The 12,500-nt window shown below is 41.4% G+C and overlaps 1 long non-coding RNA gene across 2 annotated transcripts in view; it reads left to right on the top strand.

The window, feature by feature from the left end:
- LOC135099957 (uncharacterized) overlaps positions 1 to 12,500 on the top strand; it is a 124,922-nt gene that overhangs the window by 45,199 nt on the left and 67,223 nt on the right. For both annotated transcript variants that reach the window (XR_010268463.1, XR_010268462.1), the window contains exon 3: positions 6,040 to 6,239. This is a non-coding gene — a long non-coding RNA (uncharacterized LOC135099957). The remainder of the gene's footprint in view (positions 1 to 6,039; positions 6,240 to 12,500) is intronic.

Below are 12,500 nucleotides of genomic sequence, written 5' to 3'. Positions count from 1 at the left end.
AGTTCCTTTGTCAACCTCCTTTACCCCTCCCCCTTCCCTCCCCACAAAAAAAAAAAAAAAACTTTCCTCCGCTCCTGAGACGGGCCAATCAGAGCTCCATGTCCAGCAGCCAATCACGGCCTGTCATTTATCCTATTACCAGGGAGTTAATGACGTTGGGCCGCGCAGTGCTTGCCTTCACAACGACTGCCTGCTGCTGCTGACTCTTCTATCATCCGCCTGCCTTGCCTCCAGGTACTCACTCTTGCCCTTTCCTTGCCGTGTCGTGGGAGTGTTTTCTGCTGCTTAGTAATAATTGACGAAGGTAATTTAACAATTTATTATTTGCCTTGCACATTAACCTTACAAATAAATATTATAAACAATGTGACAAAAAGCTTTCTGTAAGCTTGTAGCTTTATGGGCAAAAGAAATAAAAACAACAAAAAAAGAAAAAAAAATAGAAAAAGGAAATTATTTAAAGAAAATATCAGGTAGTAAATATAAGAAAGTTAGAAATAAAAGTCCATAGAAATTTAAAATAAGAAAATGAAGCCAAAACAGTACAATAATATAAGCAACAAAAGCAATGAATGCAACCAAGACACAATATACATAATAGCAATAATGACAATGTAAATACTATAACAAGAAACAATAATAATCATTAGTAATGATTCTAATAAAGATAACAACAACAACAACAATAATAATAATAATAACAATAATAATAATAATAATAGTAATGACAAAAATAATAATGATATTAATATCACACCGTTGGTGTGGTAAGTTACTCCATCCGCGGGTATGCACACAGCTGCCACTCACTCAGGCACTGAGGTGGAATAGCGCTGGTAGGTCTGGGGAAGGATCTGATTACTGGACTCAAATCCTGTGGATCCGCCAAGGCTAGACGGATCCGACTACCCAACTTTGAACTACTGGATCCGCCAAGATGATTACTCTGTAGTCTTTGGAGTATAACTCAGGACAAAATGCGCTTTGGAGACCATTTACCTCAAACATGGTGACTATAAAATGTAAAAAAAAAAGAATAAAATAAAATAAATGAATAAATAAAAATAGATAAATAATAACAATAATAATTGATAAACCTTATTATAAGTAAATGGATACAAAAAACATATGTTCATTTCCTGGCGCTACTTGAAAAGATTTCATATCCGCCGAACTTTTATTCTATTCCTCAAAACCTGATTTGGTGCTATTTTGTGAGGTGAGAAGGCCATGTGATTGGCTATGGTGGCTCTCGGGACTCGCCGCATCAGTTGAATTTACAGCTATTCTATTAATCTGGGACGCTGTTGAAGCTGAAGAAGAAATGAATACAACTTCCTCAGTTCCAATAGTTCTCGTGCAGTGCTATTTGTACCAATCGCCTTCTTTTCTGTAATGTATTAGAGTTCCCTTCTTAATCTAGGATGCAATCGGAGGAACAGAAACGTATATAGAAAAACTCCCATCTCCTCATCTCCACGTGCGTCTCTGTGCACCACTGTACGTATGTTGTTCTTACTATCATCAGCGATGTTGGTGATTTTGAAAACAAAGAGAAAGTAAGTATGTATTTCTTTCACCTCCTCATCTACAGCATTGTTTATACTCATCGCCTTTTGTGTTTGTTTATGGTAGCTTTTTTAATCAGGGATGTTGCTGAAAACCTTAAAAAAAAAAATTCATTGAAAATAGATAGAGGCAGCTTGATCAGCAGTTCTAACGAGCGCCGTCCAAATAAGATTTATGGAGAGGCGGACTCATCATTTTTCACCTGGGAGGGAGTGCGATGGAGAGCGGGGCGCCAAGAGGCCAAGTCTCGAGGAGGGGAGCTGAGCCAACGCCGCCGTGTTTTTTTTTTTCCCCCACACGCTTTTTGAGGAAATGTTTTCTCCTCAGCCAACTCCCTATAGTTTAGTCGATCTTTTGAGACACAACGCATTCAGGATATTGATAAAATTCCCAACCTCGACGTTAATTAGTTTAGTTTTATCAATATGGGATGAGTGAGGTGTGGGGAGCGCGTGGCCCCCTCTTGGTAGAATACTTCACAAACACAAATGAACAACAACGAGCAACAAGAAAGAACAAACCGTTACAGACCTAGTGACTCTAATGAGGCTGTTTGTGATGACTACAATATCTAATCTATGTAGAGCAAGAGGGGCAGGGTAGTGAAGGCGAAAACGTGTGTAGTGACACTAAAACAAAACACACAAGACAAATTTATATTCCCTAGAGAGACGTAGGTTATGAGGGAACCTAATAGAAGTCTTGAAGTGGTACAGGGGTTATAACAAGGGGACTTAAGCAAAATTCTCAGGATGAGTAATCAGGGTAGAACAAGAAATAACGGGTTCAAACTTGAAAATTTTAGGTTCAAGAAAGAGATAGGAAGGAATTGGTTTTCAGACAGAATGGTAGATGAATGGAACGGACTCAATAATCATGTTGTTAGTGCTGGGTCATTAGGGAGCTTTAAAAGAAGATTGGACATATTTATGAATGGAGATGATAGAAATAGGTAGGTTTGTTTCTTACAGGGACTGCCACATGTAGGCCAAAAGACTTCTTGCAGCATCCCTTATTTTCTTATGTTCTTATGTTAAAGGCTGACAACACAGGCGAGGCATTGTTGCTAAACAAAAACAGTGAACATTATAAGTTTATTCAAATTTGTATTGACAATAACCTAAAGTTTTTACAATTTTTCCAGGTCCTGACTCTAGAAAGTCAAATTTCAATCTGACAGAAATCCTCTGATCCTGCAAAATAGTTCCCTTGCCCTGAGTCAAGATTTCTAAGGTTATTGAGGATATCATACCTTTATGTGTTGAGGAAGAAAACAGCTTTCTGTAATAGGGATGAAAGAGGACTGGGCTTGTGTTCTAAATAATTTTGTTCTCTCATTAGGACCGTTTTCAAACGTCACAGAAATAATAAGTCGGATTTTCAAGTGTGTCTTTTTCATTCACTTTGTCACCTTAGTTTTCATAGGCCACATAAATTATCAGTCAGAATTTTTATGTGTGCTTTTCATATTGGTGATGCAAAATCCTTGTTGAAAATCACTAGAATCATAAAACACCCTTGAAAACCTCAGTAACTTCCCACCCTACCTAAAGCCTGTCAAAACCAGTCGAAATGAAAAAGACAAACATTAGAGATGCAGTCTGTGGATGCACGGAACAAGTCTGTTTGTAGTCAGGTAGGATGTTACTTCCCCTGTATATGTATCCCTGAGCAAGATCTGCATAAGCTTCTTTAGGTCTTGAGTGTGGGGACTGACGTGGAGACGGACGTGAAGCAGCCAACTGGGTAGACTTTAATAAATTGCCTCCCAGTAGCCGTGTTAAGAGGAGGGCGGGTGGGGGGTGGGGGCAGGCAGTGTATATGCCTGGGAGGTTTCTAAAGGGCGAAGACAGGAGGAGGAGAAGGAAAAAAAAATGAAGTAACTAAGAGAATAAGAAGACAAAGCAAACAGAGATAAAGCAGTACAAAGAGAAGAAGAGAGAAGAAAATAAACAGGAAAGAGAGAAGACGGACCATTTTAAACCCGGGCATTGATCTTTGTTAGCTTTGAAATTAGCTGTGTTGCAGTGAGGCGTGACACTCTTTTATGGTGCTTACTGTGACCTGAAGCTTGAGGAACCCACGGGAGACGAGCACAGGTATAGCAGTACACTTGCTAGGAGAGGAAACAGTCACCTGGTGCTGTATTGATGTTCAGTGTGATTGGCATTAGAGTAGTGTGACGGTAAAGGCCGCAGCTCGTGAAAGGTCACTCACTTAACCCTTTCACTTCTAGACAATTTTTTCCTTAATCATTTACAACTTTTCAGGTACTTTCATACTAGCCTTTCAAGTGAGTATGTAGGCTAGCCCTCTGACTGCCACTTGGTTAACCTTTCCCTAATTATCAATCACTCTGAGATATCTTTAATTGTTCTACAGACACATTCCAATCTTTGAAGTGGGAAGAAATTGCAAAATGTATTCTTTTTCATCGCTAACTTTCTTGTAGGTGCTTCTAAAGACTTCGCGCATTGCTTCTGTTGCTGGTAATTGTTTCGTGTCGCAGTGAAAGGGTTGAAATTGAAATACTGTAAAGACACGCTTCTTTGAAATGTCTAAGTTGATCCCATTTGTTGAATGTCTTTACACTATAAAGCACTATGGCCAGAGGTTATAATGCAGGTATTCAGTTTATAATTTTTCTAAGTGCCAAATTGTCCGACTTTTTATTTTTCAGATTATTAGTTACTCTTTAGTTTTTTTTTAACAGTTTTTATTGATTTATTTATCTCATCTGCCTACTAGAGAAAGATTCAATTAATCTCTCATTTTCTCTCAGTGTCCATGCAAACTATGAACGAAGGACAAGCAGTGGTGGAAAGGGCTAAACTTCCACCAAGCATCACCTGTCAGGCAGCGCGCCCTGTGATGGCAGAGAGCACATGACCCTCGCTGCACGGCTCGGGTTAATTCCCAGTTCACGCTCTCCCTGATTGGCCTGCGCGTGATGACAGGCTGACCTCGTTACCTGCATGGCCGTATTAAATAATCAGATTTTTCACCTGACACAACAGACGGGATGGACACGGGGCAGACAGCTTGTTCAGTGGGGGCGTCCCTGCGTCGAGGGGTTAGCGAGGCTACTGTATGGCGTGTCAAAAGGGGGCCTTTGGTGTAGTTCGGCAGGGGTCACCGGCTCGATCAGGCCATGCACGAGGAGTGAGTGGCACTCTTGGTTCGTTGTGGAGTGCCGCCGTCTCTGCCTGAAATTCCTCCAGGAAGGAACCTTATGGAACACGGATTGATGTTTATTTAGCAGCACATGTTCAGTGATTGTGCGGTGTCTGCTTCACTACCACCACCACCACGACCTCTACCACCACCACCACCACCACCACCACCACCACCACATGTACAGTTATTGTCCCTTCACCACACCGCTCATTTTAATTCATAATCTCCAAACAGAAGAAAAAAATAGAGCAATATGCAGTACCCCCGCCATCTGACAAAGCAGCATGGCGCTCTCCCCATCACAGTGCCCTTGGGGAGTGGGCAGGAGCGGGGCGTGGCACTCTGTTCCTTGGTCCCAGCTGACCTGACCGACGATTAAGTTTGCAGCACCTGACGCGCCTCGACTTTAATTCGTGGGGCTGATTGGCTCAGTCGCTTCAATTACCGGAGGCACGGACGGCGCGACTCCAACCCGGCGAGGCTACTTACTGTGAATTACCGCGCTGCTAAATGTTCCCGGCCCGTGTTAGAGAAATAATGTGATCATGCCCGTGAATCAGCCAGGCGGGGGTCGGTACAGTTCCTGAAAGAAGGCCACGATTTTTGGTTCCAGATGCCGCGGTAGCTGTCAGGTTATTGTGATGAATAGTTGTGTGTGTGTGTGTGTGTGTGTGTGTGTGTGTTTGTTTGTTTGTTTGTTTGTTTGTTTGCTTGTGTGTGTGTTTGTGCTTGTTTGTTTGTTTGCTGGTGTGTGTTTGTGTGTTTGTTTGTGCTTGTTTGCTGGTTTGTTTGCTTTGCTTTTGTGTGTGTGTGTGTGTGTGTGTGTGTGTGTGTGTGTGTGTGTGTCGTGCTCACGTCAGAGGGGCAGTAAATGTCCACGCACTGAGTTCATGCACATCAAAGTGGCAAAACCATCAGGTCTGCACACTAACAAATTGTTTCACACAAAAACTCAACCTTTCATTTCATATTCCATGGGGTGACGATGGAGGACTTATCAGTGTGAGGATTTTATTAAACTGTGCTCGCAAACTCAGACCCAATATTCATATCTATGTATTTATTTTGTGTTCTTCCTGTGAAACCCTATGAAGATAAATTTATTCACTTCCTGGATCACAAAGCATGTAAAAGCACTGTGTACCCGGCTATGTTAGATGGCTATTGTCACGGTACTATTCTTAGAAATGTAACTACTTACACCTTTATTACTGTCTGGCACTCTCGAATATTTTAAGAAAATATAGTTTGACTTGTACTCCAGTAATTCTCAATTTATTTTAAATTTTTCAGATATACCGTGATAGTGAGTGGGAACGTTGCGCCGGGAGGAGTCACATGAAGACGTGGAGAGCAGGTCGAGTGGCCAAGCTTTACACAGGCACAGTGGTCTAATCCGGTACTGAGCATTTAATGTGATCCTCTGGCCTGCGCCTCCACGCCAGTACTGCCGAGACCTGGTGACTTTTAGCACGGCGATCACCATCACGCTGGTAAGTGTATGTTCAGTTAATGTGTGTATGCATGTATGCGTAAGTACATGTGTGCATGTATGTTCAGTTAAAAAATCAACAATAGCTCAAGGATTCTGTGCTGAGACGAGGAATAAATTAAGGTGTGTTGTGAAAATTTCATATTTCATCAAATTATTTTGCGTATAAATTTTAAAGAAAGCGTATAATTGTCCTGATCCATACCCTACCATAAATAGATTGGGAGGCAGTTTTTACGCAAAAATACTCGCTAAAACGTCCAGCACAGGCGTACGCGACAGGCGGACAAACTTGTTACGAAATGCCGGACAGGGAATTAGTCTGCGGCGAGGAAGTCCCCGGAACGGCCCGGCATTCACTGCGGCGTGAGGAAGATGCGAGGAGCGCTAATCAGATTTATTAGAGATTCTAATTACCAAGATTAGGAAACCCTGTGTACGGAGATGCATGGCGGGCGTCTAGTGGGGCGCGGCGGGACGTGAGTGCGGTGCGGGGCGTGCTGGGGGGCGCGGTGCCAGATGTGTTCCTGACCTACAGCAGCGCGAGACAGTTCTGCTTTAGACGGTCCTGGTGTTCGCCTCCTCCCGCGAGCTGGCTGTGTTGGCTGGGCGTGCATCATGCCCCACACCACACACTTTGATGCTTAGAAGGGTCGGCTTGTGTCTTGGCCAAGGAAGGAGCAGAAGCCTTTGTTTTTAGGGTCGGCTTGTGTCTTGGTCAAGGAAGAAGCAGAAACCTTTGTCTTTATTATCTTTCATCTGTTACTTTAAATCAGATACTGGTTTATGTTATCAGCTCATATAAAATTATTCTACCTTAGCTTTCCAACAAATAAGCTAAATCTAAACAGGAGGCTGGACAGAAAGATGTTTTTATTAATTTTAAAGTCTTGACATCTGCTTCTTTCCTTTTATGGTATCATACAGAAGTGTCCTGACTTTAATTTCATAAAAAAAAAAAAAATAAATAAATAGAGGAAGGATAAGTTTTTAGTAACTATCATTCTTACATCTTTTGGCCATGCTTATCAGGTCTAACGCTGATTTTTTTTTTTTGTTATTTTCCTCTGTGTGTTGCTTTGTTTCTTTGTGAGGTCTCCGTTTTACCCCTTTGCCGACCTGTCCTCCTCACCGGCGACGTACAGAGTCTTCACCAGCGAGGCCTTCCTTTCCTAAGCTATTTACGCGTTTTTCTGACGTCCCCTGCACTGTTCCTCTTTAAAGCCGTTAATGGCAGGAAAAGTTGATTTAATCCTTCAGACGTGTGGCAATGGGATTAACTAGCGGCAAATCCGTGCACGCATTACCTTGTCACTGCCTTATGTCAGCACAGGTGGACTGGAGGCGTGGGGGTTTGTTTGGCGCCCTCTCCACCCGCCGAGGCTCTGCGCAGTGGTGAGGGAAGTTGTTTATTATAATGAGAGTGTAGCCTGGAGGGTGTAATCATTAGATCCTGAACACAGTGTAATCTAATCCTCGCGAGGGGTCCAGGGGCTCGCCGGCAACAAAAAACAGCTCTGATATATTATTTCCTGGGCTGGTCTTAATTATGAGGCTCCCCATGGCGTGTATGCGTGGGACTAAACTTTGCGTTAGACCTGGAATATCAGAAGATGCTAATGTAGATAAATAAATAAATAAAAGTTTCACGACATAGACAGTTCCAGTGATATATGTAGTTGATAATTATTCTCTAGCTAATTGTGTCCATCAGATGGTTAGTAGTTTTTATCAGAGGATGCTAACATATGGTTGGATAGATTAAAAAGTAAGCTTCACGACACAGGGACAGTTCAAGTGATGTTTGTAGTCGATGGTTATTCTGCAGCTGGTTTTGTGCTGCCAGATGGTTGGTTGGTAGGTCGTGTGTTTATTGTATTGTTAATTTCAGGTGTGGTGATATCGTGGTGTAAGGTGGCAGGCTCAGGTGTTCTTTGGAAGCCTGAAATTTACCCATGCACTTGTTTGTTTGTCACGAGACGCCGAAGGTGCTGCCTATGTGTTCTTGACCCCTCCTTTAATTGATCTAGGGAGAATTTTTCTTATTAAACTTAGAGAGACTTTCCTTAATTTACTTGGAGACTTTTTTTTTATTAATCTGCAGAGAACTTTTAAGAATTCATTTGTAGAAACTTTTTGTTTATTTACTTTGAGACTTTTTTTTTTATTAATTTAGGGAGATTCTTTTGCTTGATTCATTTGCAGCGACTTTTCTTGGTCCATTTGCAGAGAGACTTCTGAATCAATTTGTAAGTCCTTTCTTAATTGATTTGCAGTAACTTTCCTTGATCCATTTAGAGAGAGACTTCTGAATCCATTTGTCAGTCTCTTCCTTAATTAATTTCCAAAGACTTTTATTAATCAATTTGGAGAGACATTTCTTTCTCTATATGGGGAGACTTTTAATGAATTTGATTGGGGAGGTTTTGTATTAATTCAGCTAAGAGACTTCTTTTGATTAATCTAGAGAGACTTTCTATTAGTAATTTTGGAGATAACTATATTCTTAACTAATCTGGAGACACTTCCCTTTTGAATTTACTAGGAAGAAACTTTTCTGGATGATTTTTAGAGAGAGTTTCCTTCATTAATGGGGAGATAATATTTTTCTATTAATCATTTTGGAGAAACTTGTGGTTCATGATTTATTTGGACACTTAATATTGAAACCATTCGTTGAGTTGCGTCTAATAAAAAAGAAAAAAAAAAAGAAAAAAATACGAACGAGAAGTGGGATTATTAGTTTAGGGAAAATAAATATGCCTTCCTTCTCTTTCACGTCGTATTTGTTTTAACTTTGGCAACTGAGAATGTGAGTGATTTTGTTAACTTTGTATTTTGGTGAGCTGGAAGGCGAATGGATGATAACACGCCACACTCTCTCTCTCTCTCTCTCTCTCTCTCTCTCTCTCTCTCAGAAAGGAGCATCTAACTAAACAAAGGTAAAAATGTAGAGAAACAGAAGAGAGAGCAAGAGAGAGAGAAACACACACACACACACACACACACACACACACACACACACACACACACACACACACACACACACACACACACACACACGGTTACAGAAAAAGAGCAGAAAAGAGCAAAAAGTCGGAATATTGCGGGAAGTGAGGGGACAAAGAGAAAGTTTTTTGAGACACCCACTTCCTCCTCCTCCTCCTCCTCCTCCTCCTCCATGCCAAAGTCGGGTAGGGGATGTGCAATGTGGAGGGGAGGAAGGAGGAAAGAGAAAACTGCTATACGGAGAGGAAGAGAGGAGAGAGGGAGAAGAAGGTAGGAGGGGTAAAGGGGAAATAGAGGCATTAGGAGAGAGAGAGAGAGAGAGAGAGAGAGAGAGAGAGAGAGAGAGAGAGAGAGAGAGAGAGAGAGAGAGAGAGAGAGAGAGAGAGAGAGAGAGAGAGAGAGAGAGAATATCGTCACACAGATAAGCATTGCCGTCAAATAGGAAACACACACACACACACACACACACACACACACACACACACACACACACACACACACACACACACACACACACATACATACATGAACACCACATTATTACTACACGATTGACGGAAGCTGCTCGCAAAAATAAATAAATAAGTAAATAAATAATACCAGAATAAAAAAAAAAACAGTAAACACAACCACAAAGCATCTTTACTTTTCCTCCTTCACATCAAAGTCGCCGCAAAGAAGCACCGCCACCAATTACAAAGGATTATGAAGAGTGGCAAAGGTCGTAATACAAAGGGCAGCGGACCAGTATTGTTGTAATTGCACTTGTCTAAACTTAATTACTACCACAAGAGAGAGAGAGAGAGAGAGAGAGAGAGAGAGAGAGAGAGAGAGAGAGAGAGAGAGAGAGAGAGAGAATATAATGTAACAAAGCTCTCTCCTAATAACTGCACTTCGTTTTTCTTGCATTGTTTTTCCCTCGCCACAACAGATCACCAGTCTTATCTTTGTCCTCTACGTCTTCCATTACGTCTGTCACCTGCATGTCTCCCCTCGGTGCATTTGTTAAGCTCATTTTTTGCTCTTCTCTTCCCTCTGCCTCGTGGGTCCATCTCCATCTCCATCCTCCATCCTCATCCTCCTCCTCCTCTTCCTCTTCCTCCTCCTCCCCTCGCACTTCCCATCTCACCCCTGCACGTGGCCAAAGCTTCTTTCAGTCCCAGTGCCCCACCTTTGTCCCTCAGCTGGTCCAAGTGCGCTCGTTGTCCGTACTTGATGCTTCTGTTATTATTTTTTTACTTATGAAATTTTCACTTTTGTTCTTTATTCGTTATTCAAGCTTTTATTCAGTTTTTCTTTTATCAGCACTGTTTTTTTATTTTTTTTACGTTTCCTTTGTCTTTCATCACTATTTCATCATTTTATACTATTCTACAATTCTTCTATGCCCGTACCTAAACTTATCTTACTTATAACACTTACGTACAATGCCGTCCCGTACAAAAGTTGAACATTGAAGGAATTACGTGGGAGTTTGCTTTGGTTCTCAGCCTGTGATAACCAGATGTACGTACGAACGCCCTCACTCGGTAACCGTCAGTGATGTCTGTACTACTACTACTACTACTACTACTACTACTACTACTAAGAAGTCACACAAATCACTTATCCTCTGATTTTTGACTGTCTTTTCTGACTTTTTGGGAACTGGCACCTCAATGGGCCTTTTATTTTCCTTTAATTTTGTTGCTCTTGGTTGGTGCCTCTCCTATACACACATAAATAAATAAATAAATAAATAAATAAATAAATAAATAACATTGCTTCTAATCATATACAAATTACACTTACCAGCACAATTCTTCTCTTCCTGTTTTTTTTTTTATATCTTTTATTTATTTATTTATTTATTTATTTATTCATTTATTTATTTTTGTCTCGGTATGTCCTTTTCTTGGAACATACAAGGACACTGCCACAACCTTCCCATTTTCCCCCCTCTCTCTTATGGCCTCGTTTTCTCATTCCTTACAAACTTGGAGCGTTATTACAAGACCATCACTACCAATCTCAATCTCCCCCTCCGATTTTTTTTTTTTTTTATCATCTCTCTCCCCAATCTCTCTCACTCTCTCCCCAATACCAGTGTCCTCTTAAACCCTCACGATGTATTACTTCACCATTACTGTCACCCATTACTTTTTTTCCTTCCCTGTCCTCTTTATTTCTGACCCTTTTCCCTCCTTTTCCTCTTTGTCTCCTCGTATATCCTTCATTGAGGGGAAAAGTTACTGAGATAAAAGAGTAATGAAGGGGAAGGGATAAAACAGCAGAAGGGTAGGGAGAAGAAAATGGAATGAGGACACGGGAATAATAATTTGCAAGATGACGACCTTCGATAAATAGAGAGAGAGAGAGAGAGAGAGAGAGAGAGAGAGAGAGAGAGAGAGAGAGAGAGAGAGAGAGAGAGAGAGAGAGAGAGAGAGAGGGCTTTGAATATCCTTACTCATTTTTCTAATAACTTCTTGTTTGCTTAACTTCTCCTTCCAGTGTGTGCTCTCTCTCTCTCTCTCTCTCTCTCTCTCTCTCTCTCTCTCTCTCTCTCTCTCTCTCTCTCTCTCTCTCTCTCTCTCTTCCTTGTCTTTCACTTACTTGCTCGGGATTGCCTAGAAGAGAGAGAAATTCCACCGATCAAGAGAGAGAGAGAGAGAGAGAGAGAGAGAGAGAGAGAGAGAGAGAGAGAGAGAGAGAGAGAGAGAGAGAGAGAATCTTTATGTAAGAGATTGCTTCATCACGTTCACCACTCCAATGTTTATATTCGTACATTTGCTTATCTGTCCTCATTTCCGTTTGTCTGCTATGCTTCTTTTACATGCACGCCTGGGGAGGGAGGGAGGGAAGGAAGAAGGGAGGGACGGTAGAAGTGAGGAAGAAGGGAGAAAAGTAGGAAAGGAAAGAGCGAGAAATGAAAGGATGTCAGGAAAATGGGGAATAGGGGAGGAGAGGAGGACAGGAAACGAGAAATGAAAAGATTAAATCAAAAGGAAAGTAAGAAGGGAGAGAGGAAATAAAAAGAAAGGAAAGGAGAAATGAAAAAGATGAAGGAAAAAGGAAGGAAAGAAGGGAGAGAAGGAGGAAAAAAAGGAAAGAAGGAGGAGAATGAGAAGATGAAGTTTAGAGGAAGGAAAGGAGGGAGTGAAGGAGGAAAGAAAAGGAGAGAAGGACAAATGAGAAGATGAAGGGAAAAGGCAAGAAAGAAAGGAGAGAAGGAGGAGTGTTAAGGAAACAACGAGAAATGAAAAGATGAAAGGAA

Source organism: Scylla paramamosain, chromosome 4 (assembly GCF_035594125.1).
Source record: "Scylla paramamosain isolate STU-SP2022 chromosome 4, ASM3559412v1, whole genome shotgun sequence".
In the NCBI taxonomy this organism is placed as follows: domain Eukaryota; kingdom Metazoa; phylum Arthropoda; class Malacostraca; order Decapoda; family Portunidae; genus Scylla; species Scylla paramamosain.
This window is presented reverse-complemented; position numbering and strand designations above follow the sequence as displayed.